This window comes from Phocoena sinus, chromosome 6, assembly GCF_008692025.1.
Source record: "Phocoena sinus isolate mPhoSin1 chromosome 6, mPhoSin1.pri, whole genome shotgun sequence".
In the NCBI taxonomy this organism is placed as follows: Eukaryota; Metazoa; Chordata; class Mammalia; order Artiodactyla; family Phocoenidae; genus Phocoena; species Phocoena sinus.
In genome coordinates, this window is record NC_045768.1 from 101294170 (window position 1) to 101319704 (window position 25535).

At 50.8% G+C, this 25535-nt stretch overlaps 1 protein-coding gene across 5 annotated transcripts in view; it reads left to right on the forward strand.

The window, feature by feature from the left end:
• The window catches only part of SLC25A37 (solute carrier family 25 member 37), a 43406-nt gene that overhangs the window by 1966 nt on the left and 15905 nt on the right, over window positions 1–25535 (forward strand). For 4 of the 5 annotated variants that reach the window (XM_032634774.1, XM_032634773.1, XM_032634770.1 and 1 more), the window contains exon 2: window positions 21609–21675. The exons of the other annotated variant lie outside the window; for it this stretch is intronic. The gene's annotated coding sequence lies outside the window, so the exon portion shown is untranslated. The remainder of the gene's footprint in view (window positions 1–21608; window positions 21676–25535) is intronic. 5 annotated transcript variants of the gene reach the window in all.

Genomic DNA, 25535 nt, shown 5'->3' on the forward strand with positions numbered 1-25535 from the left:
GATGAATGTTCCATCAAGGACCTGTACCACTTCTGAGGCCCTTGGCCTCTGCTGTGAGTTTGGTTCAGGGCATCATTTTAGCTTATCTTTAGGATTAGGAATAGTCAGTCATGCCTTTTGAGCTCCACGTGACACTCTGAAGAGGCATTAATCTCACGTGTTTAAATTTTGTGATCTGTGTTTAGTTTCCTCCCTGCCCCTCCTTCTGCCCCATGGATGCTGGTCTGTTTTGATCCATTTGTCACTGTGTACTTAGTATTACTTTCCGTAGCGGTTTTCACCTGTGACCAGGTTAACGTGGTGTGTATGATCGAAGGAGCTGGTCTTACCATCCTAGGCAAGTCATTCTGTGGGGCTTGACTGTAAGATGAAGGCTTGGGTTAACTAACCAGGAAGGTTTTCTAGGTTCTGCGATTATAATCCTAGCTCTGAATAACGACCCTTAGGGGTTCTTCTGGTTTTGAGCATGCAGGTTTGGCTTTAAAGCCCCTCTTGTTTTTTGGCTACAACTTTCTTGGATTACTCTTTTCACTTTGCAGCAGGGATGAAAGGCACAGAGTTAAGTGGTATGAGCCCCGCTGTGTGACCCCAGTGAGGCTGTGGCAGAGTGCCAACGTGTGCCAAGACCAGCATGGTTGTCACGTGTCCAACATGAGATATGCTTCAGTCACGGAAATGCTCTACTTGGGGAGACCTTCACTGTGTTCTTCTTAAATATTTGGGAAGATGAAGACTGTGAGTAATTGAATCAGGAGCCCTGGGCTGGGGTTCAAGCCCGGCCCCTAACTTGTTTCATGCCTTAGGCAGTGTTCTGTGTCTTAGTTTTGTCACTAGTAAAACGGAGGCTGTGGACCAGTTCAGTATTTCCCATTTTTAACCTGTCCCCCTTTCTATGAACACAGAACACTCGTCCTCTTTTTTTTTTTTTTTTTTGTGGGCCTCTCACTGTTGTGGCCTCTCCCATTGCGGAGCACAGGCTCCGGACGCACAGCCTCAGCGGCCACGGCTCACGGACCCAGCCGCTCCACGGCATGTGGGATCTTCCAACACTTGGGCACGAACCCGCGTCCCCTGCATCGGCAGACGGACTCTCAACCACTGCATCACCAGCGAAGCCCCCACTCGTCCTCTTTATGTTCTTGAAATTTCAAAAAGTTATTACACCTGAAGCCAAATCAATGTAAGTTGTATCTTGAAAGGGAAAAAAAAAGTTTTCTTTAATTTTATAAGGCACACAGTTTTAACCTGTTCTTATAAAGTTCAGTGAGAGTGTTGGATGGGCCTGCTTTTTCCAGTTTTTCTCTCCTAGATAGTGTGAACCATGGTGCTCAGGGGTGGTCACTTTCATTTCTGAGCCCAGCGAGCTGTTAGGTTGGGTCATTGAGTGCAAATAGGTCAGCCTTGCTAATGCTTCCCACTGTAACATTACATACATTTTCCCATAAAGTCCCATCCCCCCCACCATGTCACCTTAATGATCTGCATTTTTCAAACTGGGTGGTGACCCATCAGTGGGAGCAACATTTTTTAAAAATTAATTAATTAATTAATTTTGGGCTGTATTGGGTCTTCGTTGCTGCGTGTGGGCTTTCTCTAGTTGCTGTGAGCGGGGGCTACTCTTCGTTGAGGTACGCAGGCTCCTCGTTGCGGTGGCTTCTCTTGTTGCAGAGCGTGGGCTCTAGGCGTGCGGGCTTCAGTCGTTGCGGCACATGGGCTTCAGTAGTTGTGGCTCGCGGGCTCAGTAGTTGTGGCTCGCGGGCTCTAGAGCGCAGGCTCAGTAGTTGTGGCGCACGGGCTTAGTTGCTCTGAGGCATGTGGGATCTTCGCCGACCAGGGCTCCAACCGGTGTCCCGTGCATTGGCAGGCGGATTCTTAACCACTGCACCACCAGGGAAGTCCTGGGAGCAACATTTTTAAAAAGCCAGATTGGTGCGAGTACAAAACACGGGCACGTGTGGCATGCTGTAAGGAGCAGCGTCGCTCCATGAAATTCTGCTTGGGTGTGTGTGTGTGTGTGTGTGTTCCCTGAGCGGCTGTGTAAAGTGCACTTCTGGCTGGGGATTATGGACAAAAACGTCTGAAAAACACTGAACCTCATAATCACTAGTGCCTCTTGAGCTCCAGCAGTCAACAGCCTGTGATTATTAAGTGGGTATTTGGAAGACTTTGGGCAACTTTTCTCCTCTTTCCTGTGTCTTCCCCTGTCACTTGTCCTCGCGCTGGTGGCATATGAGTACTCGCTCATCCATAAAGGGCCAGGCTGCTGGGACCCCGTAGTTGTCCCAGGGGAGCGAGCGAGGGGGCTCCATAGGGCTCTCGCCAAAGGGTAGCCACGACTTGCTCCTTTCCAACTGGGGCTTTGCAGCCCCTCTACCGTGAGCCTCTCCCTGGTGCTCCAGAGGGGCCAGTGGCGTGGTCGCCTAGACCAGCACTTGGGGTGGATGTGAGAACCCCTGATCGGGAGCGCTCGGGGCTGTGGGGAGAATGCCAGGTGGGTGGAGGAGGAAATTCCAACCAGATTAGGTACACCGCTCGCAGACCATGCTGAGTCCTGTGGTGGCGAAAGCCGGGGCAGAAGGAAACAGGAAAGATTTGAAGCGAGGGAACTTCCGCTGACCCTTTCACAGCCCTTCTCTTGTTTTGCTTGTCAGGGAAACTCAGTCCTCAAGCTCTGCTGGGGGAAGCCCTCCTTCCCCGCCAGGGTGCAGCCCGATGGCAGGGCACTGACTGCCGGCCGAGTGGGTTAAGGCTCAGCCTTCTCTCTAGGAGCTGGTGGCTGCCGAGCCAGTTAGAAACCTCGCTTGGCCTTGGGGGTTTCTGTCGCCGGCTCTGCTGAGCTCCCAGCAGCAGCAGTGAGCCAGGCAGGTGCCAGGAGGCTCTGCATTCCTCCACTTCTGACTTTTCTCATCCTTCCTGGTCCCAGCAGTGCAAGCTGACTGCTAGGGTCCTCTGGGGAGGTGGGGGGCAGGGGGCGAAGGCAGCTGCCAGTGTCACTCCCACCCACTCCAGTGCTTTCGAAACCAAGTACCGTCCAGTAGATGCCATTCTGCTTTGGAAGGGCGTGAAATCCCAAATTGCTCTCGTTCTTTCAACAAAATTATAGTGATCTTTCCTGTCTCCTAGAGATCCCGCCCCTCCCTTCTTTTCTATCCTCCTTCAGCGAGAGGCGCTTTTCTAAAAGGTGGATTTCCGAATGGCGTGGAGTCCAGCGAGGAGTCCTCTCGAACTTCTGTCCGGTTGTCTGTGTCATGAACACCCAGGCCGTGTGCTGATGCCCAGGGCTGGGGTCTGCTGGAGGAGTGGGAAAAGGGATCTCAGGCGGTCCCAGATCATCACTTGGCCCCCATGTGGCCACTTTCTGGCCGACTGCTGGCCCCCTCTGCCCAGAAGTGGGGGAGAGGGAGGCTGGAGCAAAGGGCTTGGAGGGGAGCCCCTAGGATTATAGTTGGCAGCCAAGGCGGCCTCACTCAGCTCTTTAACAGCGGGAGGCACTTGGGGCTAATTGGGGGGATTCAATTACATTGTTTAAGCCATACAGGGGTGTGCACATGGGGTAGGGGGGTGTGCACATGAAGTGGGGGGGCGTGTCATGTGGAAGGGAGGGCGTGGCTCTGTGGAGTAGGCCTTCCATAGTTTCCTGGTTTCCGTTGGGCACCTTTTAGCCATCTGTGACCCTGTCATTGAAGAGGGCTTTTGTCCCACCGCTCTTTGGGGCGGTGACCAAATCTCCAGACTTGAGTCCCACTTTTCTTCTTTTACAGGCTTGGGTTCTGGACACCTTCTGACTTTCCCTGACCCACTGGATGAACTGGTTTGCTTGTGTTCAAGGAAGCCTTTGGTAGTCCCTCTTGAACCCCAGAACTGGCTCTTTTCATATCTCCCCTGGTACCCAAGGGGTACTTGGGTACTTTTCATATCTCCCCTGGTACCCAAGGGGTACTATCCTTCTCAGAGAGTTTTCTTTTTGTTTTTAATCTTCATTGAGTTCTGCTTCTCCGAAAGTCTGCCCTCCCCTCCCAGCCTCCACCTGGAATGTTTGCTGCCATCATTTTTCATAGGAGCCTTGCATCCGATCACTGTCTCTTTAACTGCAAACTTGCCCTCTAGCTCCTTCTGAGCCGCAGTTTCTCACCCTCAGAGAACTATCTTGGGGCAATTCAGGTCCCAGTCTTGGACTTAACCGGTTGGGCAGGACACTTAGCTTTTCTGAGGTCTAGTTCTCTTATCTGTGAAATGCAGACACAAATTTTCTTCCTGCTTTTTCTCACCTGAACCAACTTTCCATTGCTTCCTTCTTCCCTTGTTTTCCCGTCGGAACCCATGGAAGTTCCGTGTAACAGGCTCCCTTACATCTTCACTGAGTTTTCCTTCCTCCTGCCGGTGCTCTTCTCCTGAGACGCCCACTTCCCCGAAGCCTCTCAAGAAAAGATGGTTCCCATCACCTCAAACCACATGCCTTGGGGCTGCTGCCCTCTGGCTGTTAATCACCCACCTTATCAACTGCTCCTTCCCCTTCGAGGCTCCCGCCATCCACTTCCACCAGTGTCCATCCCTCTTCTCTCTCTGTCCCCACTCACCTCCTGCTCTACTGGGATGGCAGGATGGGTAGGGGCAGGGGCCCCTGAGCCAGACTGCATGGACTAGGTCCTGCTTCCCACTTGGGTGTGACCTGGGGCCAGTTTCTTCATCCACCTCTGTGCCCAGTTTCCCCACCTGTAAAAAAAAGGACAAGATGGTACTGATGTCCCAGGTGGCTGTGAGGGTTGAGTCCTTACAGCGCTTATCAGAGCCTGCTGTGTATGAGTGGCCCCTGGGTGGGAGCTCTCAGCTTCATCATGGTCATCGTCAATGACGTGATCCAGTCACTTTCCCTCGTTCTCTGAATGTTGGCGTCTGGCTCATAGACCGCTCCTCTACCCTGAATCCCGTCGTCATCCTGAGACTGTCCCCTCTTGGCCACCACCCAACGAACACCCAAATCCCTCCATTCTTTACGTTGCTCAGATCGAGGGCTGTTACCTCCACGGGACCTTGTCCTGACCCAGAACCTTTCCGCCTCTGAAATCGTGCGTTCAGACGTGTCATAACCTGGCCACAGCTTTCTCACGGTCACACCGTGCTAGGGCTCCTGTCTCTTCTCTCTATCCTCTCAGCGCATCCCTGGCTTCCTCAGTCCGCCACTGCAGCCACTCCCGGGCCCGCAGTTTCTCTGCCTTTGGTTCTTCCAGCGCTGGCCTGCCCACACCTAATCCCTAACAACCCACCACCCGCTGGGCAGCCGAGCCCTTCGGGAGGAACCCACACTGCTGCCCCGTGTGCCAGGCCTCTGGGGCCCCCAGCAGACCCCAGCCCTGGACATCAGCACGTGGCCTGGGTGTTCATGACACAGACAACCGGACAGAAGTTCCAGAGGACTCCTCGCTGGACTCCACGCCACTCGGAAATCCACCTTTTAGAAAAGCGCCTCCCGCTGAAGGAGGACGGAAAAGAAGGGAGGGGCGGGATCTCTAGGAGACAGGAAAGATCACTCTAATTTTGTTGCAAGAACGAGAGCAATTTGGGATTTCACGCCCTTTCGAAGCAGAATGGCATCTACTGTCCTTTCCCGTGTTCTGGCCAGTCTGCTTTTGTCCTCCTCAGCAGCTGCTTCAGAGCATCTGTTTATAGAGGAACCAGGCCCCCAGTCAGGCTCTCCCGTGACTGTCCTTCCAACTAGCCCGCCGTCTCCCGCCCCTCCCTCCTCCTATCTTAAGGTAAGAGGGTCCTTCCTTCCTCTAAGGGGAATCAGCGGGGGAAGGGTGACGTGTGGGGACCACCCCATACGCCTGGATTTGAATCCTGGCTCTCCACCTGGGCCACCTTACTTGGCCTCTCTAAGCTCAGTGTCCTTGTCTGCAGAGTGGATGTGAATCCCAAGACCTGCCTTACAGGGTTGTTGAAAGAATTAAGTGGGGTGACATACGTGAAGCTCTCGCTTATTGAAGTTCTCAATAAAGGTCATGGGAGTAGTTAGTCTGGTCAGCTCTCTCATGAGTAACCCGGTTCCAGTATCCTTAGCACACCCCCACCCAGCCCCACCCCACCATTGGTTCCTTCTTAGAAGCATTTCTACGTCCAGTCCGTACTTCTCCCATCTTAAATAACGAACCAACCCCAGGCAGCTCACCTTGAGCCCACGTGCCCTTAAAATAACAAATGTTAGAGAAGGATGGTTGACGTTCAGTCTCTCCCTCCTCCCCTTGTCACCCCCCAGGCCTCTCTGGGTTTTTGTGCCCGTCGCTCTGCTGGCACTAGGGTGCCAGCGATCTCCTGGCTAATAAATGCAGCCATCGTTTTCCTGGCCCCTCTGACGACAGGCAGCCTGCTGGTCTTCCTCAGAATTCTGCCCTCTGCCTTCTTTTCGTTCCTCGGGACACGTCTCCATTTCTGCCTGGGTCCTGATAACTCGCAGGTGGCATCTCTGTGTCTCTGGTCCAGACTCTCTAGGAGCTAGATAAACAGTTGTCTTGAAGACATGTCCATTTGGCTGTCTTGGTGTCCATCATGGACGTCCTGCCCTCCCCTCTGGCCTGCCCTTTGGCCTGGGCCCCCTCCCTCAGAAAATTGGGGATGGTCTTCAGCTTTTCCCCCACCTCTGCCCCCCTTCCCCTTCTCCCCGTATGCTTCCAAGACCTGTCCACTCCTGCATCTGTAATACCTCTTAATTTGTTTTCTTCTCCCTCCTACTGCTTCTACCTTGGTTCAGGGGACTCAGCAGCTGTCGCCTTTACATGGCAGACTTCCCTGATCACGGAGTCACAGTTGAACAAACCCTCCCCTCCACTCACCCACACTTCCCTATTGCCCGGCCCTGCTTTTTCTCCACAGCATGTGTTACCTTATAACACACAATACTGTTAATTCATACTTATTTATTTATTTATTTTCCTGGCCATGCCACCCAGCCTGTGGAATCTTAGTTCCCTGACCAGGGATCGAACCTGTGCCCCCTGCAATGGAAGTGCAGAGTCTTAACCACTGGACTGCCAAGGAATTCCCTCATATTTATTATTTATACTGTTTACTATTTTCTTCATATTTGTAATGTTATTTACATTGTTTATGGTCTCCCTCCATTGGAATGTCAGCTCCCAGTGGGCAGGAACGTTTTACTCCTTCGTTCTCTGGTGTGTTCCTATTGCCAGAAGCAGTACCCGGCACACAGTAGGTGCTCAGTTAAGTACTGATATTTGTTGAATGAATTCCCACAAATCCTTCCTGGCTAGTCCTGCACACTCCCAGTTTTCTCTCCTTAAATAGGGAAGAGTAGCAGTACCCATCCTGCCCACCTTTCGGATCTACTTACTGGATCTTGGAAGAAAGTGCAGCCAGGTTTGCAGTGAACACAGTTTAAAGAGCATAACGCTCTCTGCAGGTGCCAGGCCATGGTATTTATTATCAAACCAGGATCGTGTTAAAGGGGTAAGGTTAGCCGATTGGAATGGAAAGTCCAGCCTGTTCTCCATGGTGCTGTAGAGCCTGCAAGGGGCCTGAGGGGGGTAGAGGGGCAGCCCATTGTCTCAGTTCACATCCATTGGTGTCTCCCCCCACCTGACACTCCCCTAGCTGTCCCCGTTGCCTTCAGAATAAAACCTGGACTACCTCGCATGGCATGCAAAGACCTAGACCTTCTCCCCCTCTGACTTAGCCACCGGGGATACGTAAAGGTTTTCCGTGACTCTTGGTTGAATGAATCAGTTGTTTTAAAGATGTGGGGGAAAAAGTGCTTTAAAACCTGCTATGAAACAAATGCTAGTTTTTGTTTTGCTGAGCGTTGTTTGGAATCTCTACTGTATCTTGGTCACAAAGAGACTTTCTCAGCCCTTTTGCCTGTCCCTTTCTTGTGGTAGAACCCATAAGCCTCAGTGAAACCCTGATGAGGCTATGAATTCATCTGGCCAGCCACTTCATTCATTCCACACTTAAGTGAGGCCCCTCCTACCCCGGGCAACAAAAATAAGTCCTGGCCCCTATTTCCAGAGCCCGCTCCCTATAATTAGACCCTGAGCTTAGGTGATGGGACCGGCTGGCTCCCTTTGAGGAGATGAATGGCCCAACTTGATATCTGCTTTCAGATGGGCATGATGGCTGGGGTGTGGAGTCTGGAGGGCCCAGGCTGCCATCTTGAAGGTCTGGAGTCAGATTGGGAGTGTCACTGGGATGTCTTTGCCTGGCATTCTTGCATCGGCTCCTGTCCCCATGGGAGACACTGGCCCTCAGTTGTACTGTTCCTCCGTGCCCCCCCCCCACCCCCCTTCTTCCTCACCCCTGCGGTTGTTAGTCATTCTGGAAGCTGAAATTGGCTCACAGAAGGTACTTTGAGAATCCCCTCACTGTACCCTCTCAGTAATCCCAGACTGCCGGGAAGGGCCGTTGTCTGGTCACTAAGAGGTGTTTTGGTTTCACATTCGTGCTTTCTCTCTGAAGAGAAAACAAAACATGTTGAAATAGAGAGAAATCCCAGCAGCAGCTTGGTTGAAGCAAGAGTTGCATAACAGGTTTAGGAAATGTCTGGCCACCGTGGGTCAGGTGAAGGGACTGCCGCTTCGTGTCATGGAGAGGACGTCCTCTGAGGCCAGCAGCCTCCAGATTCATCACACACATCCTGCGAGAGACTCAGAAAGCCACGGTACCCTGAGGTCCGGTGACAAAAGCCCCGGATGGATCTCTCATTGTAGCCTTTGTTCCCTGGAGATGCTGCCGCGGGCAGGGGCTGGGAAGGGGGGCATGTCTGTCAGACTGGTGCTGGTGTTGAAGCCCCCAGAAAGGGCACTGAACTAGGAGGGGTTGGGGCTGGCCCCATGAATTTAAGTCCCAGTCCTGCCATGCGCCAGCTTTGAAACCTGGACGAGTCATTTCTCTGGGCCAGTGTCTCCTTGTCTCATGGACTACTATTAGTCACCTAGACTAACATCATCTGTTTACCTACTTGACAGGGCTGTTGAGAAGCTCAGGTGGGATCATGTTTGCGGGTGGCTTTTGTAAACCTTGACAGGCCCAGCTAATGACAGATCATATCAGAGGCAATATGCTTAATGATTAAGAGCCCTTCAAGTTAACAGCACGGGCTCTGGGGCTAGACTCCCTAGGCTGGTGCCTGGACAAGTTACTGAAAACTCTCTGTGCCTTATTTTTCTCATCTGTGAAATGGGGATAAAATAGTACTCACCTCAGCGTGTTGCTATGAGAATTAATTATGATACACCTAGAGTGTTACGAAGAGCGTCAGAGACGTAGAAAGCACTCCTTTAATATTAGCTCGTAATATCATTTCTGAAAGGGTTATTTCTTGAATGCCTGGTTATGCTTGTATGTTGCTATTGTAATTGTATATTACAGTATTTTTGTATCATTTCAACCTATATTCTGTCCCTTGATCCTCCTAGATCTCCTTTTTTTTTTTTTTTTTTTTTTTTTTGCGGTACGCGGGCCTCTTACGGTTGTGGCCTCTCCCGTTGCGGAGCACAGGCTCCGGACGCACAGCCTCAGCGGCCATGGCTCATGGGCCCAGCCGCTCCGCAGCATGTGGGATCTTCCCGGACCGGGGCACGAACCCGTGTCCCCTGCATCGGCAGGTGGACTCTCAACCGCTGCGCCACCAGGGAAGCCCTTAGCTCTCCTTTGAAGATAGGAAAAGGCATGTGCAGTTTCTCATTTCATAGATGAGAAAACTGAGCTTCAGAACAATAACATGCCCTGAAACTTGGGCCTCTTTCTGCTGTACCAGAGTTGAGGAAAGGAATCAGGTAGGAACAAGCAAGTGAGGTGCTGGGGTGCAGACTCAGATGTTAATGATGGCAGAGCCCTTGAGCTGGGTTCTGAGAGGAGATGATGGGGCCTCAGCTGCATTCTTGGGAGGGAGGCATTGGAGTTGAGGGAACACCAGCAGGAAATCAAAGTGTGGCATGGAACACGGGGCTCTAACGTATAGGTAGGAGTTCCTGGGTCAAGTACTCTAGTATGCAGGGCAAGCGGATGATGACAAATGGTTATTGCCATAGGATATTTTTGGCTCTGTCTGGCTTCTCTCTCTGGAGCAAGTTGCAGCTCTCGTTTCAGCAGTGTGTCAACGTTGGACTCAGTATAGTAATTTGAATTTGGACTGGCCTGAGGATTCCTTTGCAGAACACAGCTGGAAAATGACCTGTTGGGAAGGGCATTACCTCATAGTTCCTTGGTCTGCTAGGGCTGCAGTTTCCTCATCTTAAATAGGGCAGAGTAACAATGCCTGTCGTGCCTCCGTTTCAGGTCTACTTAATACATCTAGTAAGAAAATACAGCCCGGTTTGCAGTGAACAAACCTTTATACCATTTAAAAAGTATAAAGCTCTCTGCAGGTGCCAGGTTGTGGTATTTATTATCAAACTGGGATCCTGTTAAAGGGGTAGGGTTAGCTCGTTGGAATGGAAAATACAGGCTCTGGTTCCAGCCACTGCAGGATTTGCTACAGCTGCATGGCCTTGGGCACTTAACCTCTCTCCTTACACACAGTGTCTCCCATCTGTTGAATAAAGACCAGGGTGGCCGGCTGCTGCCGCCTCTTTAGCTGGGTAATGACGAAGAGCCAATAATACTCTGGGGCGTGCTCAGAAATACATTTAAAATTGATGATGTAGGACCAGTGACGAGCGGGGCCGCACACGGCCGGCTACGGTGATTAAAGCCAGTGATTAAGGCCGACTTCAGGGAGTGAGGGCCCCGTTCATCTCCGTGGGGTTATCACCTTAGAGGCTCCATTTCACTTTTCAGGTGAGTCTGCCTCTTTGAGTGGCAGGCATGTGAGGCTGGGGACCAGGGAAGGTGGCTGATCACCCTGAAGCGTGTCTCTGTGTATCTGTTGATGCTCTTACCTACCTTGGTCCCTCCCATCTATCTCTGTTTGCCTTTGTTGTTCATGGCCACTGCCCATGAACAGTAAGAGGGGAAGGAGGTAGGACACAGATGCCTTTGTTTCGGGGTCCCTGGTCCTCCTTTCCTCGCTCTGCCGACACGGAGGGTTTTGCTTGCTCATTGCTTTGCCCTGGGCCTGACAGCCAGTGTGGAGGGTGGAGGTGGAGAGTGGGCGCTGGCAGCCCGCAGGAAGCTTGCTGGCTGGCTTGCAGGGCCCTGCCTCTGGCTTGCAGTGGGGTACTCTGCTCCCCTGGAATAGAGGTGGTCCCATGGGTGTCCTGGGGCTGTCTCCAGCCTGGATTAAAGGAGTGGGTGGTTGGCAGATGATCAGATCTAAGAAGTCAGAGTGGAGAAACGGGGGGAAGCCTTTCTTTTTTTAAAGTATTTATTTATTTATTTATTCATTCATTCATTCCTGCTGCACCGGCTCTTCCTTGCGGCACACAGGATCTTCCTTGCGGCCTGCGGGATCTTTTAGTTGCAGCATGCAGACTCTTAGTTGTGGCATTCATGCAGGATCTAGTTCCCCGACCAGGGATCGAACCCAGGCCTCCTGCACTGGGAGTGCAGAGTCTTACCCACTGGGCTGCTGGGGAAGTCCCGGGAAGCCTTTCTAAAGGAAAGAGGATGCTGGTGTGTGTGTACTTGAGTGTGAGAGTGGAAGGACGAACCTGGGGTGTGTCGCTGACTCTAGAACCAAGTCTCCTTCCTTAGTCACTCTTTCCACGGCTTGTTTGCTAAATGTTGTCTTGCATTAGCATGATTCATAGAAACATCTCTACCGAGAAAGAGTTAGAAGGCATTTGTAAAAGTGCAGCTTCATTCCCTGGACTTCACTGAATAACTAAATTAATCCAGGCGTGGGAGCATGTAGGTGTGACCACATGTGCTGGGCACTGGGAGCTGGGGGGCTCGACACCTCCGAGGTCACCCCACAGCAGTCCCCCGTCTGCCAGGAGGACAGAGCTATCAATGAATCACTTCCGGAGGGGGCGATGAGCCTCTTCTCATGGAAACCGAACCTCAGGAGCAGTCAGGAAAGGGCCCCTCGAAGAAATAATGTCTCAGCATATCTGTATCTAGACTGAAGGAGAAGCAGACGTTAGAACAGGGCTGTACGATTCCCTGTCCCCTAGAATGTCATGGCCTGTCCCCAAGGTACCCCTCCCCTGACACTCTGATTTTGGGCTTCTCCTCTGAGCCGTCTGATCACGGAATCAGCTGAGAAAGTTTTTGTGGTTTGGGGTCACACTGGGGCCTCCACGTGGGACCTGCCCCGCATTCTGAAATTCTTCTTCTCTCCCCACCCTGTTCTGAAATTTTAACTCACTGTTTCGCCTCCGAGTGACTGCCCGGTGGCATCCAGGAGGCCCAGCCTCTTCCCTGGATGAGAACTTTCACTGCAGAGCTGAGGACCAGAGGAGGGTGAAAACAGAAGAAGGGAGGAAAGCTGTCATGTCAAAGGCATTTCTGCTCATAATTGGTTCGTAATTGATGGGTGACGTGACTGGCAAACGCCAGCTGCAGCAGCCGCCAGACAAGTGGCTAAAAATTAAATGGTCACGTGACTTGTCGAGGTTTAGGGTTTGCCTGAGTAACCTTTTCGGCCCAGGTCACTGTTCGTAGGGTGACCTGAGAGACATGACACACAGTGTAGGTGACCACTTCGCTTTCTGAAGGACGGAGGTTGACCTGGAGCCCCATACAGGGCCCTGTTCTTGACACTCAGATTCCTATCTCATTCCTTGTCACTTTTTTTTTTTTTTTTTTTGCGGTACGCGGGCCTCTCACTGTTGTGGCCTCTCCCGTTGCGGAGCACAGGCTCCAGACGCGCAGGCTCAGTGGCCACGGCTCACGGGCCCAGCCGCTCCGCGGCATGTGGGATCTTCCCGGACCGGGGCACGAACCCGTGTCTCCTGCATTGGCAGGCGGACTCTCAACCACTGCGCCACCAGGGAAGCCCTCCTTGTCACTTTTTAAAGGCAGCTGAATAGCTGGACATGCTTTTCCTGCCCTCTCTTTCCTTTGAGCCCTTCTCTCTCCGGTGGATCCTCCTATAAATGCAGAGGGTTCAGTTCCTGGGGCTTATCCGTCAACCTCCAGTGATTCTGATAAAGGCTGGAAGCTGGACTCTTGAGGCTTTTCCTCCTGGTGCCTGTACTAGTCCAGGTTTAGACAGAAGCTCCTGGATCTCACAGCTTCTAAAATCTGAGTCCTGTTTCTCCAAAACACTGGTCCAGTGACATGGGCAAGAGCCAGCCGACCCCAAGGCCAGCCCTCCCTTTCTGTGTCTGCGGATTCCCGTGACACAGGAGGTCTTTGTTACTAAATCTTCTGGGTGTTTTGAAGGAGGACGTGTGTGGGCCTTTTTCAGTGTCAACAGACAATGCTGAGCTGTTCTCCAGGAGAAACAGTCGAGATAGAAGCAAAGGATTGATCTGGTGGACGTTACGCCATAGAAAATGCCCCGTTGGGATAGGAGTTGTCAGTGAAAGGGTTAAAAATCTAAAATATGAAAGAGAGACTAGAGAGTTCTCTTTTTCACTAAAAATTGTTTTTCCTTAAATCTTGGCTTCTCAGGCAATCGTTGAATTAATGAACGTGTATTTATGCCAGGAAGCGTGAAGCATTAAATTTATTTCAAAAATGACTAAAGATTTATAGTTAGTCCTTAGAGTACTGAGAATATCACCATCATTAACTCAGACAGAGAAAGACATATATCATATGATGTCACTGACATGTGGAATCTAAAAAAATAACACAAATGAACTTATTTACAAAACAGAAACAGACTCATAGACTTAGAAAACAGATTTACAGTTACCAAAGGGGAAAGGGGGTGGGGGAGGGATAAATTAGGGTTAGGGATTAACAGCTGCACACTGCTGTATATAAAACAGATAAACAACAAGGACCTACTATAGCACAGGGAACTATATTCAAGATCTTGTAATAACCTATAATGGAAAAGAATCTGAAAAAGAATTGTGTGTGTGTGTGTATGTATGTGTGTGTGTATCTATCTGAATCACTTTGCTGTACACCTGAAACTAACACAAGGTTGTAAATCAACTATAGTTCAATTCTTTTTAATACATAAAGCAAGGCCTTCCCTGGTGGCGCAGTGGTTGAGAGTCCGCCTGCCAATGCAGGGGACACGGGTTCGTGCCCCGGTCCGGGAAGATCCCACATGCCGCGGAGCGGCTGGGCCCGTGAGCCATGGCCACTGAGCCTGCGTGTCCGGAGCCTGTGCTCCGCAACGGGAGAGGCCACAAGAGTGAGAGGCCCGCGTACAGCAAAAAAAAAAAAAAAAAAAAAATACATAAAGCAAGATGATTTAAATCAGCTTTAGAAATGACTTTTCATTGTAAAAACAATAGAATAACAATGAGGAATACATGGACAAGTTGGAGTGACTCCTAGTTCCTTCTTTGCCTCCAAAAACGTCTTTCAAGTTTCAGAAGGAGGTAGAGAAGGAGTTAACACTGCAGTTTGTCACAATGGGGTCTGTGTGGGTACAGTTTTAGGTGGTTCTGTTTATCCTTGGAATTAGCACTGTTCCCTCCACAGGCTCCTGAGATTGGGCCGGACAGTGATGCTTCCCCTGACCTGGGGTAAGAATTCTCATTTTAACCTTCCCGTGAATGTCTCTTCCAAGGTTCTTTTGAATTTTCTGATAACCTAATCACAAGAAAGTTTCTGAAATTCTCTTTCAGACCCTAAAAAATGAAAGTTAACTACAAAGCTGGGCTTTTACTAGAAGTTGCTTTTAAGTTGGAAACAGATTTCTGATCCTCTCTGAGTTTAAGGGACAGGAAGAAGCTTTGTCAGCCCAGAACTTGAACGCGGAGGGCAGGGGATGACATGAGGAGAATCAAGGCGAAACGGATTCTTTCTCTGGATACACACACAGAACATTTAGTTTCCATTTTAGGGTGAGTTACAATTAGCTCCTGATGACCAAAAGCCCACCAACTGAGTGACCCTGGGAAAACACTTAATCTGAGTCTCAGTTTCTTCATCTGTGGAATGGGAAGATGGAACTAAAACTATATGGTTTCTTAGGAAGCTTCTGGTTCTAAAATTTCCACTCCTTATTTGCATGGGCTGTATAACTCTGGGCACTGTCTTTTGACTTGGAATGTAACATATAGAATTGCAAGCACTTCTGCTTGAAGGAGGAAGCTAGGAAGACCACCCCTGCCCACGGCCCCCAGCTCTGGAATTCTCCCAGGGCTAGAATGCCCAAGGAGGAAAAGAGCTAGATGCCCAGCTCCCATTTGGGGCCCCTGTTTCCCAGAGTACCTGCCGAGAAATGATCATTTATTTAAATTACTTGGAACCTCCAACTACAGCACTGAAAGACTGCAAACGATTCGTTCACACTATTCTAGTCCAGAAATGCTGAATGGCCACAGCCCCACCCTAGAGGCAAGGAGAGCCTTGTAGCAGATGCTTCTGGAAGGCTCTGTTTATAGCTCTCTGAGTCCTTCCTGCCGAGGACCTTTCATGAGCTCACTACCAGGAAGCTGAGTCATCGAGGGGTCAGCCGGCATGGCCACGGTCACCCAGCATTGCCACATTGAGAGGCTTGCTGCAGCCATTCCCCGCACGGTGATGGGAACCCCATCACTCCCCACGGCTTGTGAGGTCGGGACCAAAGAGACTGAAACATCCCACGGAGGGTCAAAGGACTGTCCTCTTTTCAGGGCTCCACATGGGCTCTGTGCTGTGCTCCTGGTACCCAGCTGGCTGCAATGACAACACCTTTCTTGGTGCCCCTGTTCACATCCCACCTGCCACTACCCGTGCCCCCAGGTGGCCCCCTTCTCCCATACTTCACCTGCGTGGCTCCCCCCAGGCTTCCGGTCCCTGCTTCGAAGTCACTTCCAGAACCCCGCCCCAAATCTAAACTAGGATCCCTGCCTTTACTGTCTCAGCACCTTCACCTTCTCCCTTGCTTCAGGACATTTAGAGTTTGAAAGTTTTTATTTGTATGACTTAAAAAAAAAAAACATATTTATTTATTTGGCTGCACCGGGTCTTTAGTTGCAACACGTGGGATCTTCATTGAGGCATGCGGGATCTTTTTTTTGTTTTTTAGTTGCAACATGCAGGATCTTTAGTTGCGGCATGTGGGCTCTTAGTTGCGGCATGTGGGATCTAGTTCCCTGATCAGGGATCGAACCCAGGCCCCCTGCGTTGGAAGCGCGGAGTTTTCACCGCTGGACCACCAGGGAAGTCCCTATTTGTATGAGTTTTGGTTTGCTCTTCCCCTTGCCTACTAGACTCTAACCTCCTTGAAGGCAAGGACTCGCTGCCTGCCCCATCATCCCCAGCACCCCTAGCAGCGCCCTGTTTATGTGGTAGGGAGAATTTGTTGGTCGAATGACCCAGTTTTACCAACGTGAGACTCCTGCGGTCTGGCCACTCACTCTCATCCCTGGCACCCATCTCCTTCTCTCCCCCTGGAAACCCTTCTCATCAGTTGACTTTGGTTTAAATCATACACTTGAGCTCTGTTTCCAGGATGAGGGTTTTCAACCGCATGAAATCTCACCCAGGATTGAAGGTTCCTGCCATTCTCTTAGGCATCCAGGGAAACTTACAAATAGCACCCCCAAAACTTAGGAAATAATTTGTACGTGCAAAAAGTTGTGTTATACGTGCAAGTGGATTTTGGAGGCTGAGAGGTGAGTCTTCAGGATGCTACCTTTGGTGTCTTTCCCCTGAGACCCTTAGAACATCGAGCCTGGTGTTTCTGGTGTTTTGTCATCTTTCTCTGTTATTGTCTGGTATATGAAGGAAACAGAAGAACATCCCCTCCAGCTGTGACCTGGTCCCGCCTACACATAAATCACCCAGCATTTTGGAGATGATCTGACAGCAGCATTTGTGGGAAATCTGGCTTCGGGAACATCTGGGAAATTTACCCAGGGCCCATGCTTAGCCCTCTAGTGTTCCCTGAACCCTGGAGCCTGGCTCTCCTAGGGCTTATATCCTGGGCTCTTATCCTGTGTGTTAGATCCCTGAAAATGTGACATGCATCCCACTGTGGGACATAGATCCTCAGTAAGCAGATAGATAGCTGTTTGGGGAGGAGAGTATATCTGGGGCTTAACGTGCCTGCTTTGTGTACGTCTGTGGATGAAATGCAGCGTACCTCTGAGTCCTTGACTATCGTTGTGGAGTGTCAAAGCACAGTGCCGGGGCGCTGAGATCACAACAGATGAGGCTGCCCCTTCCTTCGTGTTTCTGTCAGACTTTAATGGGAGACAGGCATGCAGACACATCACCGGATATAATTATAAGTAGAGGAATGAGCAAGAGAAGACTGGTGACAGGGCAGCTTTGAAAAGGCTTTTTTTTCCTGTGGACAACAGGCTAATAGTGGGGCTTGCTTTAGAAGGTATGGCTTCTCTGGCGGGCGTGGAAGCCAGTCTTGCAGAAGCTGGCAGGACCGCACTTGACTTGGGAACCGTGCACGGAACTCGCGAGGTGCCTGGCTCCCTGAGCCTGTCCAGGGTGGATCCAGGAGGGCTGTCACCCACAGCTCCCTGGCTCTGATGGCAAGGTAGGGCCTTGGAAACACTGGCATTGTCACCCAGTCTCTCACATACAAACGTTTGGCTGGTTTTTGACAGCTACCTCCATGCCTGAGCAGGTGGGGTACTGCTTCCTGGCATGATATCTTTTGGGCTGACACAGGCCAAGGGTGTATTAGACAGGGACACACTGCATCATTGGGGCCGGGGGCCAGCATGTGGAAAAGGGTGAGTATCCCAGCTCTGCATCTTAAGCCTTTCTGCCTTACGTCAAAGCTTTGCCTTCCGTCCAAGAGCCCCTGGGCTGAACTTCCAGGTACTTCCTTCCAAGGCAGGCCCTGGAGCCAGGGATGTTGCTGTGTCCAGGCGATTATGCTGTGCATTTGAGCCTCTGGTCGCCTTCGCCAAAAACAGACAAGAAAAACAAAAATTGCTCTCCCAGCTGTGCAAAGAAACCTCAGGGAACCATTGGATTGTGACAGGATTTCAGACTATGATTTCAGAGATGCATACGGAGTGAGCTGTCGATTAGATTGAGGATTGTTTAAGAATTGTGGTTAAAATACACATAACATAAAACTCGCCATCTTACCCTTTTTTCAGAGTACACTTCAGTAGTGTGGTATATCCACATTATTGTATAATACAACCATCACCACCATCCATCTCCAAAACTTTTCTCATCTTTGCCAACTGAAACTCTGTCCCCATTAAACAGCATCTCCCCATTGTCCCCGGTCCCCTAGCAACCACCATTCTACTTTCTGTCACTTTGCATTTGACTGTTTCAGATAGTAAGTGGAATCATACAGTATTTGTCTTTTTTTTTTTTTTTTTTTTTTTTTTGTGGTACGCGGGCCTCTCACCGTTGTGGCCTCTCCCGTTGTGGAGCACAGGCTCCGGACGCGCAGGCTCAGCGGCCACGGCTCACGGGCCCAGCCGCTCCGCGGCACGTGGGATCCTCCCGGACCGGGGCACGAACCCGCGTCCCCTGCATCGGCAGGCGGACTCTCAACCACTGCGCCACCAGGGAAGCCCCCAGTATTTGTCTTTTTGTGATCGGCTTATTTCACTTAGCTTGATGTCTTCAAGGTTCGTCCATGTTGTAGCATGTGTCAGAATTTCCTTCCTTGTTGAGGCTGAATAATATTCCGTTGCATGGATAATGGCACCTTTTGTTTATTCATTCATCCGTGGATGGACACTTGGGTTGCTTCCACCCCTTGGCTATTGTGACGAATGCTGCTGTGAACATGGGTGTACAGCTATCTCTTTGGGACTCTGCTTTCAATTCTTTTGGATGTATACCCAGCAGTGGGATTGCTGGATCGTGTAATGATTATATTTAAAATTTTTTTTGGAACTTCCATACTGTTTTTCATAGGGGCTGCACCATTTTACACGCACACCAGCAGCACACAAGGGTTCTAACCTCTGCTGGAATTCTTTTTTTTTTTTTTTAATACAGGTGTTTTTAAGCTGCGGGTAGTCCTAAGGTTTAGTAATGTAGATTTACCTCCCCCCCCCATAAAACACTCCCCTCCCACACGTTTTGTTTTTTAAGACTCTTTACTGGTTTTATAGATTTAGAATGTTAGAGGCCAAAAAGGACGTCCTTAGAGATAATCTATTAACTCCACTTATTCATTGGACAGATATTTGCAATTGTAATAGATGGGTGAACAAAACGCAGGAAGTCTTCCACCTCTCGGTTTACCTGCTGGTGGAAGTTCATGTTGATGCCCAGCTAGGCGAACCGATTGCTAGGAGTTCCTCAGGGATTTGGTAGCCAGGCTGGATGGGAGTTGAGGTCTTGTGACGCTTGGAACAGGGCTCTCTCTGTTCTGTCATGCTCACGTTTAGGTGCACATCTTGGGGGGATCCCCCGGATCCCCCGTTCGGGAAAGTGAGACACACTTGGATTTATCCCCAGAATCCGAGGGACCTGAGAGCCGGCCCACACCCACAGGTGGAACGCGGCAGAGGGAGCAGACCCCAAGCAGGGCGCCCTGTGCCCGGGCCTGTAGCTCAGTTTGGCCCCAGCTGGCTGTCTCCCTGCAGTTCCGAGGGTGGTGGGTCCCTGAGAGCTGGGGAGGGCCTTCACTCCCACTGTGGTGACTGCACGGGAGTGGGTGCCAATCAGCCGTTTCAGGGAACCTTGGCACTTAAGGGCTCTGCCTGGCCCTAGCCCTGGACTTAAGCACCAGGTAAAGGTCTCCAGAACTGCCCTGAGCTCTTAGTGAACTTTCTGCAGCGCTTTCCTCTGGACCCTTTGCACCAGTGTAAATTGACACTAGATTTTCCCCTCCACCTCTCTAGCTCCCCTGATTGTTACATAATCAGGAATCATGTAAGCAGCCGGCTCCATTCATTTAGAAATGGGGAGCAGAGAAAGGTGACTGTGCAAGTGGGGTGGGTGGGAGGGATGGAGACCCTTAGGGGCTGTTTTGTGCAGATCCCTCACCTCCCTGGGCCTCAGTTTCTCTTCTGTTCGGAGGGTCAGCGAACTAAAAGGCTGCTGGGAAGTCCTGACAATCAGTCAGGTCGTCTAGTCCAAATATGCAGTGATTGCAGGGGCCTTGCTTCCAACCAGGGTGGATCCCGGGGGCATCCTCCCCAAGGAAATGAGCATCTTATGAAGGAATCAGAATAAAAATGACATGACATCTTCCTAGGAATTTGCTATTTATCTCCCCTTAACCCCCATAAAAAGGATTAATAGAAGCACCAGCAGCTGGATGCTTCTGGTAGGGAAGCATCTGGGAGAGATTAAGTAATTCGCAGAAGGTGCAGAGGAGCAAAGGTGCAAGAGAGGAAGCGGCAGAGCTGGGATTTACGTCAGGTGAGGCCCCAGAGCCTGTTCAGATGACTGTCGTGGGTCTGGACTCCACTGGAAGCTGGAGGGCTGCTCCAGGTTTGTCCAGCCTCTTTTGGTCAGAGGGGATTGGAGTAGGGGTTCCATTCCTGTCCCTTTATTATGAGATTGTAGGAATTGTGGCCTGGAGTCCCCAGTGCCCTGTGGCTGGTAGCTTCCTTCCAGGACCCTGAGCTCTGTTGTGTGGTTTATGGCCTATCCTATTCTGTAGTCTAATGATTCCGTTCAAACCTGTAATGATATCCTTTGTGCCAAACAGCCATTTATGAGCAAGCAGGGAAAAATACCCTCACCTTCTAGGCAAGATTAAGCTTGTTTTGGTGGTAGTTTTTAATGATATTTCAAAGCCATTTGTATTAACACAGGTGGTAGTTTAGGGATCACACTTGCTGGAGCCCTTCTACAAAAAGTTGCAGTGATGCTAACATTTACTACTTCCTCTACGGTGCGAGGTGGTCGATGTGCTCGCTTTTTCTCACTTATTCATCGCAGGAAGCACGTGAGGTAGGGGTTTTCACTGATGAGGGAACTGAAGGGCAGAGAATTTTAGTAACTTAATGTGTACAGCTCAAAAATAGTGACGTGGTTGAGGACGGGGCCATCTTTGTGTCCCCAGGTCCTAATAATGGCGTCTGGCATGTTGTAGGAGCTCAGTATGTGATGGTGGAGTGAATGGATGAACTTCAAACCCCAGGAACTGTCTGAGCATTGGGTGGGTGGGTGATCGAACGAGGTTTCTTTGAGATTCCATGATTGGGATTTTTAGCAAAGTACTGTTGAAGGATGGTCAAGTGGGCGGGGTCCGGGAGTCGGAGTGCTGTCCAGTCTTAGTGCGGTGGTGACTTAACTCTGGGAGCTTGGGCAAGTCATCCAACCGTTTCCTCATCAGCCAAGCAGAGTTGGGGGAGGGCTGGATGGGTGGGAAAACTCTGAAATCAAACAGAAGCCCAGAGGGAGGAGCCCCTCCACCCCATGCAAAACAAAACAGATGTTGCTGGAGCTTGGGGGGGGCTGAAGTAGGTAGCAGGGCTGTACGGACTCTGCTTCTCCTGCATGCAGGAGATGCGCTGGTGCTCTGGGGTGGGGGACCTCGTGTGTTCCCTGGGCGCTTCCACGTGGATCCTTGTATTAAGCTTGCTCTTCAGTGCGGTTCTGTGATGCTTCAGCGAGTTTCCCCAGATGCCAGGAAAACAGAACACTTTGGAGAGTGAGGTGTTTCTCCAGTGCTGCCTCTGACGCCTTTTCCTTACTTGTAGGTGGGGTGTTTTTAAGCCAGTGACATAGACAAAGCTGCTGAGTCAGGGGAGGCCCCGGGGAGGCCAGGTGAGTGAAATTCTTCATTGAAAGCAGCCTGACCATTGGAGTATTCAGTCTCAGCCTTTGCATACTGATGGAGTGCCGGGGGTGTTCGTGGGTCAGGATGCCCTTCCTGCCCACAACCTGAGTGGGCAAGCTCTTTTCCAGGACAGAGGTGGGTTGGTATCGAACGGGGTTCTATTACCCAGCTCTGTTTGAGCCCAGTGTCCAGGCTGACAGCCAGAGTTGGGAAACAGTGATGCTGTATGACCTCCAGGGGACTGGTCTCTAGGGCTGACTCTAAGTACCACCTGGACATAGACACCCCCCCCCCCTCCCCAGGACCTGCATGGACTTAAGCAGCAAGGATTTAGGTGACTTTGACGCATCAGGGCTACTCCCTCTTTAAAAGGTCCGGCACGTGAGGTGGTGTACGCATGACTTAGCACGGTCATAGAGGCAGGGCACATCAGAGACCAGGGAGAAGCTGGAGGTCATAGGTGACCCTTCCAGTCTACCTTTCCATGAGAGGTCCTGTAGCCTGGTGCAGGCTAATGGTGCAGTCCTGGAGCCAGACCGTGTGGCTTCCGGTCCTGTCTGTACTCTGTGACCTTGGGGCAAGTCGCTTATCCCCCTGTGCCTCAGTTTCCTTGTTTGTAAAACAGGGATAGTTAGCGGCTATCTAACTTTATTATAATTATTTTATTTATTATATTATATATAATACCTTATTATTATAAATATTTTATTATATTTATTATTATTATTATTTTGCGGTACGCGGGCCTCTCACTGTTGTGGCCTCTCCCGTTGCGGAGCACAGGCTCCGGACGCGCAGGCTCAGCGGCCATGGCTCACGGGCCCAGCCGCTCCATGGCGTGTGGGATCTTCCCGGACCGGGGCACGAACCCGTGTCCCCTGCATCGGCAGGCGGACTCTCAATCACTGCACCACCAGGGAAGCCCTATTTATTTATTGTATTTATTTTGTGAGTATTGGCATTGGGGCTCAGAGAAGTAAGGCAGTTTGCCTCAGGCCACATAGTCCTTCATGCTAGATGTGGGACTTGAACAGAGGAGTCCAGCCCTGGCTCGTCTTACTGGAGCCAAGCAAGGTGGGTCAGAGTGACCAGTGGTCCAGGCTTCCCCTCCACCCAGTGCTCTCCCGCCCTCTCTGTCTCCCAATGAGGTCTCCAATCCCACCCATGAAATTCCAACTCTGTTACCTGGAATCTTGGGAATTTGCCCACCTGTAGAGCAGAGATCATTTAATCCTTTGGGCGGGCCACCAACTAGGTACTCTGAGTGTGTCCTAGGTACCTGGGGCCTGAGCCAGGTACGGATTCTTTCATCCCTCCCTCCTGCTATAGAATTTTCTAGAGAAGGGGAGGAGTGAGCAGGTTTGGCTCCTATGATGAAGCAATGTGGGAATGGCATCCTTGGAGCCACAGGCGACGAGGCTGTGAGCTGCTGCCTGTGGGTGGGAAGGCAGACTCCGTGGCTGTGCTGTTACAGTGACCTTGCAGTTTGGGAGCCAGCCGCTGGCCCGTAATGGGACCCCATGGGGAGGGCTTCTGTTGCACAGGCCTGGTCCCTCCTCCCAGATGCAGGAGATCCCAGCCTTCTTGCTTACCGTGCTGCTCTTTGTAGCTGCTTTGTCAGGTGTGGGGCGTAACCATGGAGAACACTTGACTGTAAAGTAAATTCCAAACACCTTAGCAACCTATTCAGACTGAGCCTCCTGGAGTTCAGCCGCCCTCCCTCTCCATGCACACCTTACCGCTGCATCCCCTGCACATACGCACTCCAGCCAGAACCTCCTCCGTTTCCCAGACCCACCAGCACATTCACATCCCCCTCAGCCCGAATGTTCTCTTCCTTTCTCTGCTCTGTTTGCTTTTTTTTAATCAAAGTCACACGTGCACCTAGTCAAAAAGGCAAATAGTGTGGAAGGGACTGTAATGACAGCTCCATTTCTTGCCGGTTGAAATACCATCCCCCTTTCCAGGTGCAGCTCAAATGGCCCTTTTCTGCCACCCTTTCTGGGTTGGATATGCTCTGGGGTCTGTGGCCTGTTCCCAGGAGAAGTGGTGTTTGGTGCTGTGGCTTTTTCCCTGGGAGGCTGAGGAACTTGGTTTGGGTTGTCTTGGTGGAATATGTGTTTTCTACTGACTGCATCGTGGAAGCTCTTCACTTAGTCCTTTTTGAAAAAAAAAAAAAAAAAAAATTGAAGTATAGTTGATTTACAATATTGTGTTAGTTTCAGGTGTACAGCAATATATATATTTTTATATATTTTTTTCAGATTCTTTTCCATTATACAGGTTATTACATGATATTGAATATAGTTCCCTGTCCTTGTTGTTTATCTATTTGATATATAGTAGTGTGTATCTGTTAATCCCATACTGCTATTTATCCCTCTTTTCCCCTTTCCCCTTTGGTAACCATAAGTTTGTTTTCTATGTCTGTGAGTCAGTTTCTGTTTTGCAAATAAATTCACTTGTACTATTTCTTAGATTCCACATATAAGTGATGTCATCACTTAGTCCTTTTGTCCCTAGAAATAGCAATGCCCCCTAAGCACACCCTTAATGGGCCTGAAGGTTTCAGGGTTGCATCCGGAGAGCATGAATGACAGATGGCAGGGATCCTTTGCAGTCCAGGCCCAGCACCACCGAGGCAGCAGGGAATCAGGAACGTCTGACGGTGGCTGGTCTGATGAGAAGAGCAAATGTGACTTTTGTGAACATTGGACCCCATGGGAAATAAGTGAAAAGGCAGAGCAGGCTTGAAGGTTTGCTCTCCCATGTGTGAACCCACTTCCTCCCACCCTCCCCCAACATCGGGGCCACCTGAAAACCCTGGGAGGTCTGGGGCTTCTGTATGGCTCACGGGCCCAGCCGCTCCGTGGCATGTGGGATCTTCCCGGACCGGGGCACGACCCCGTGTCCCCTGCATCGGCAGGCGGACTCTCAACCGCTGTGCCACCAGGGAAGCCCCCCTCTCATCTCTTTTCTGTTCACCTTTTCTGCCTGGTTCTCCAAGAGCTGGCCCTTTGGCTGCTTTCATATAGGGGTTCTCAACAGGGGCTTTCGGAATGCAAAGGCCTGGTCCTCCTGTGCAGCACCCGTCTTCCTGCTCCAACGTACAGCCATTCTCCCAACAGACCCCCCTTTTTTGCGGGTGGGGAGAGGCAAGGACTGCTTTTGAGGACACATTTTCTCTTGCTGGCTCCTAAATTTTCCTTCTGATTAAAAATCAGAGACACAGTATATTCTCCTTATGCATATACTTTTGCCAGCTTGGGAGATGTAAAAAGACACGATTTGGAATTTTGAACCTGGGAATACACTTCGATGTGCCTCAGAGTACTGCGAACGGCATGGTTCCCCTTGAGGATTTTCTGCATTGCTCCGTTCCTGGTTAACGTGGTGCGGAGGTGATGCTAGACGCTGTCCTCGTGCCTCCTTTTTTATGATTTCCGCACGTGCTTTCAAAGGGCCAGGGCGTGATCGTTGGAAGCACCACCAGGAGTCCATCCCCTGTCGTGAGCACGATGAGTTTGTGAGTTCTGTCTGAGTCAAGATGCTGGCCGTTTTGAACTCAGAGCGCTGAAAGGTTTACTGTGCGTTGGCTCCCTTGATGTGGTTTGGGTTTCTTCGTCTGTTGTATGTCCCTCCTAAGGCTTCTGGAAGGTGCGATGAGGGCTTTCCAAGCCCTCGATGAGGTCTGTGGCTTTGCTCCGGAAGGCAGTCCTTTCCCCACAAAGCGCTGTGCCAAAAAAAGCCTCTCCCTCCTGGCCTGCGTGTGAACCGGTTCTTGGGCGGCCGTCTCTCCTCTGGGCGGCTGTGCACGGGACCTGTAGCGTGAGCAGCAGACAGACCC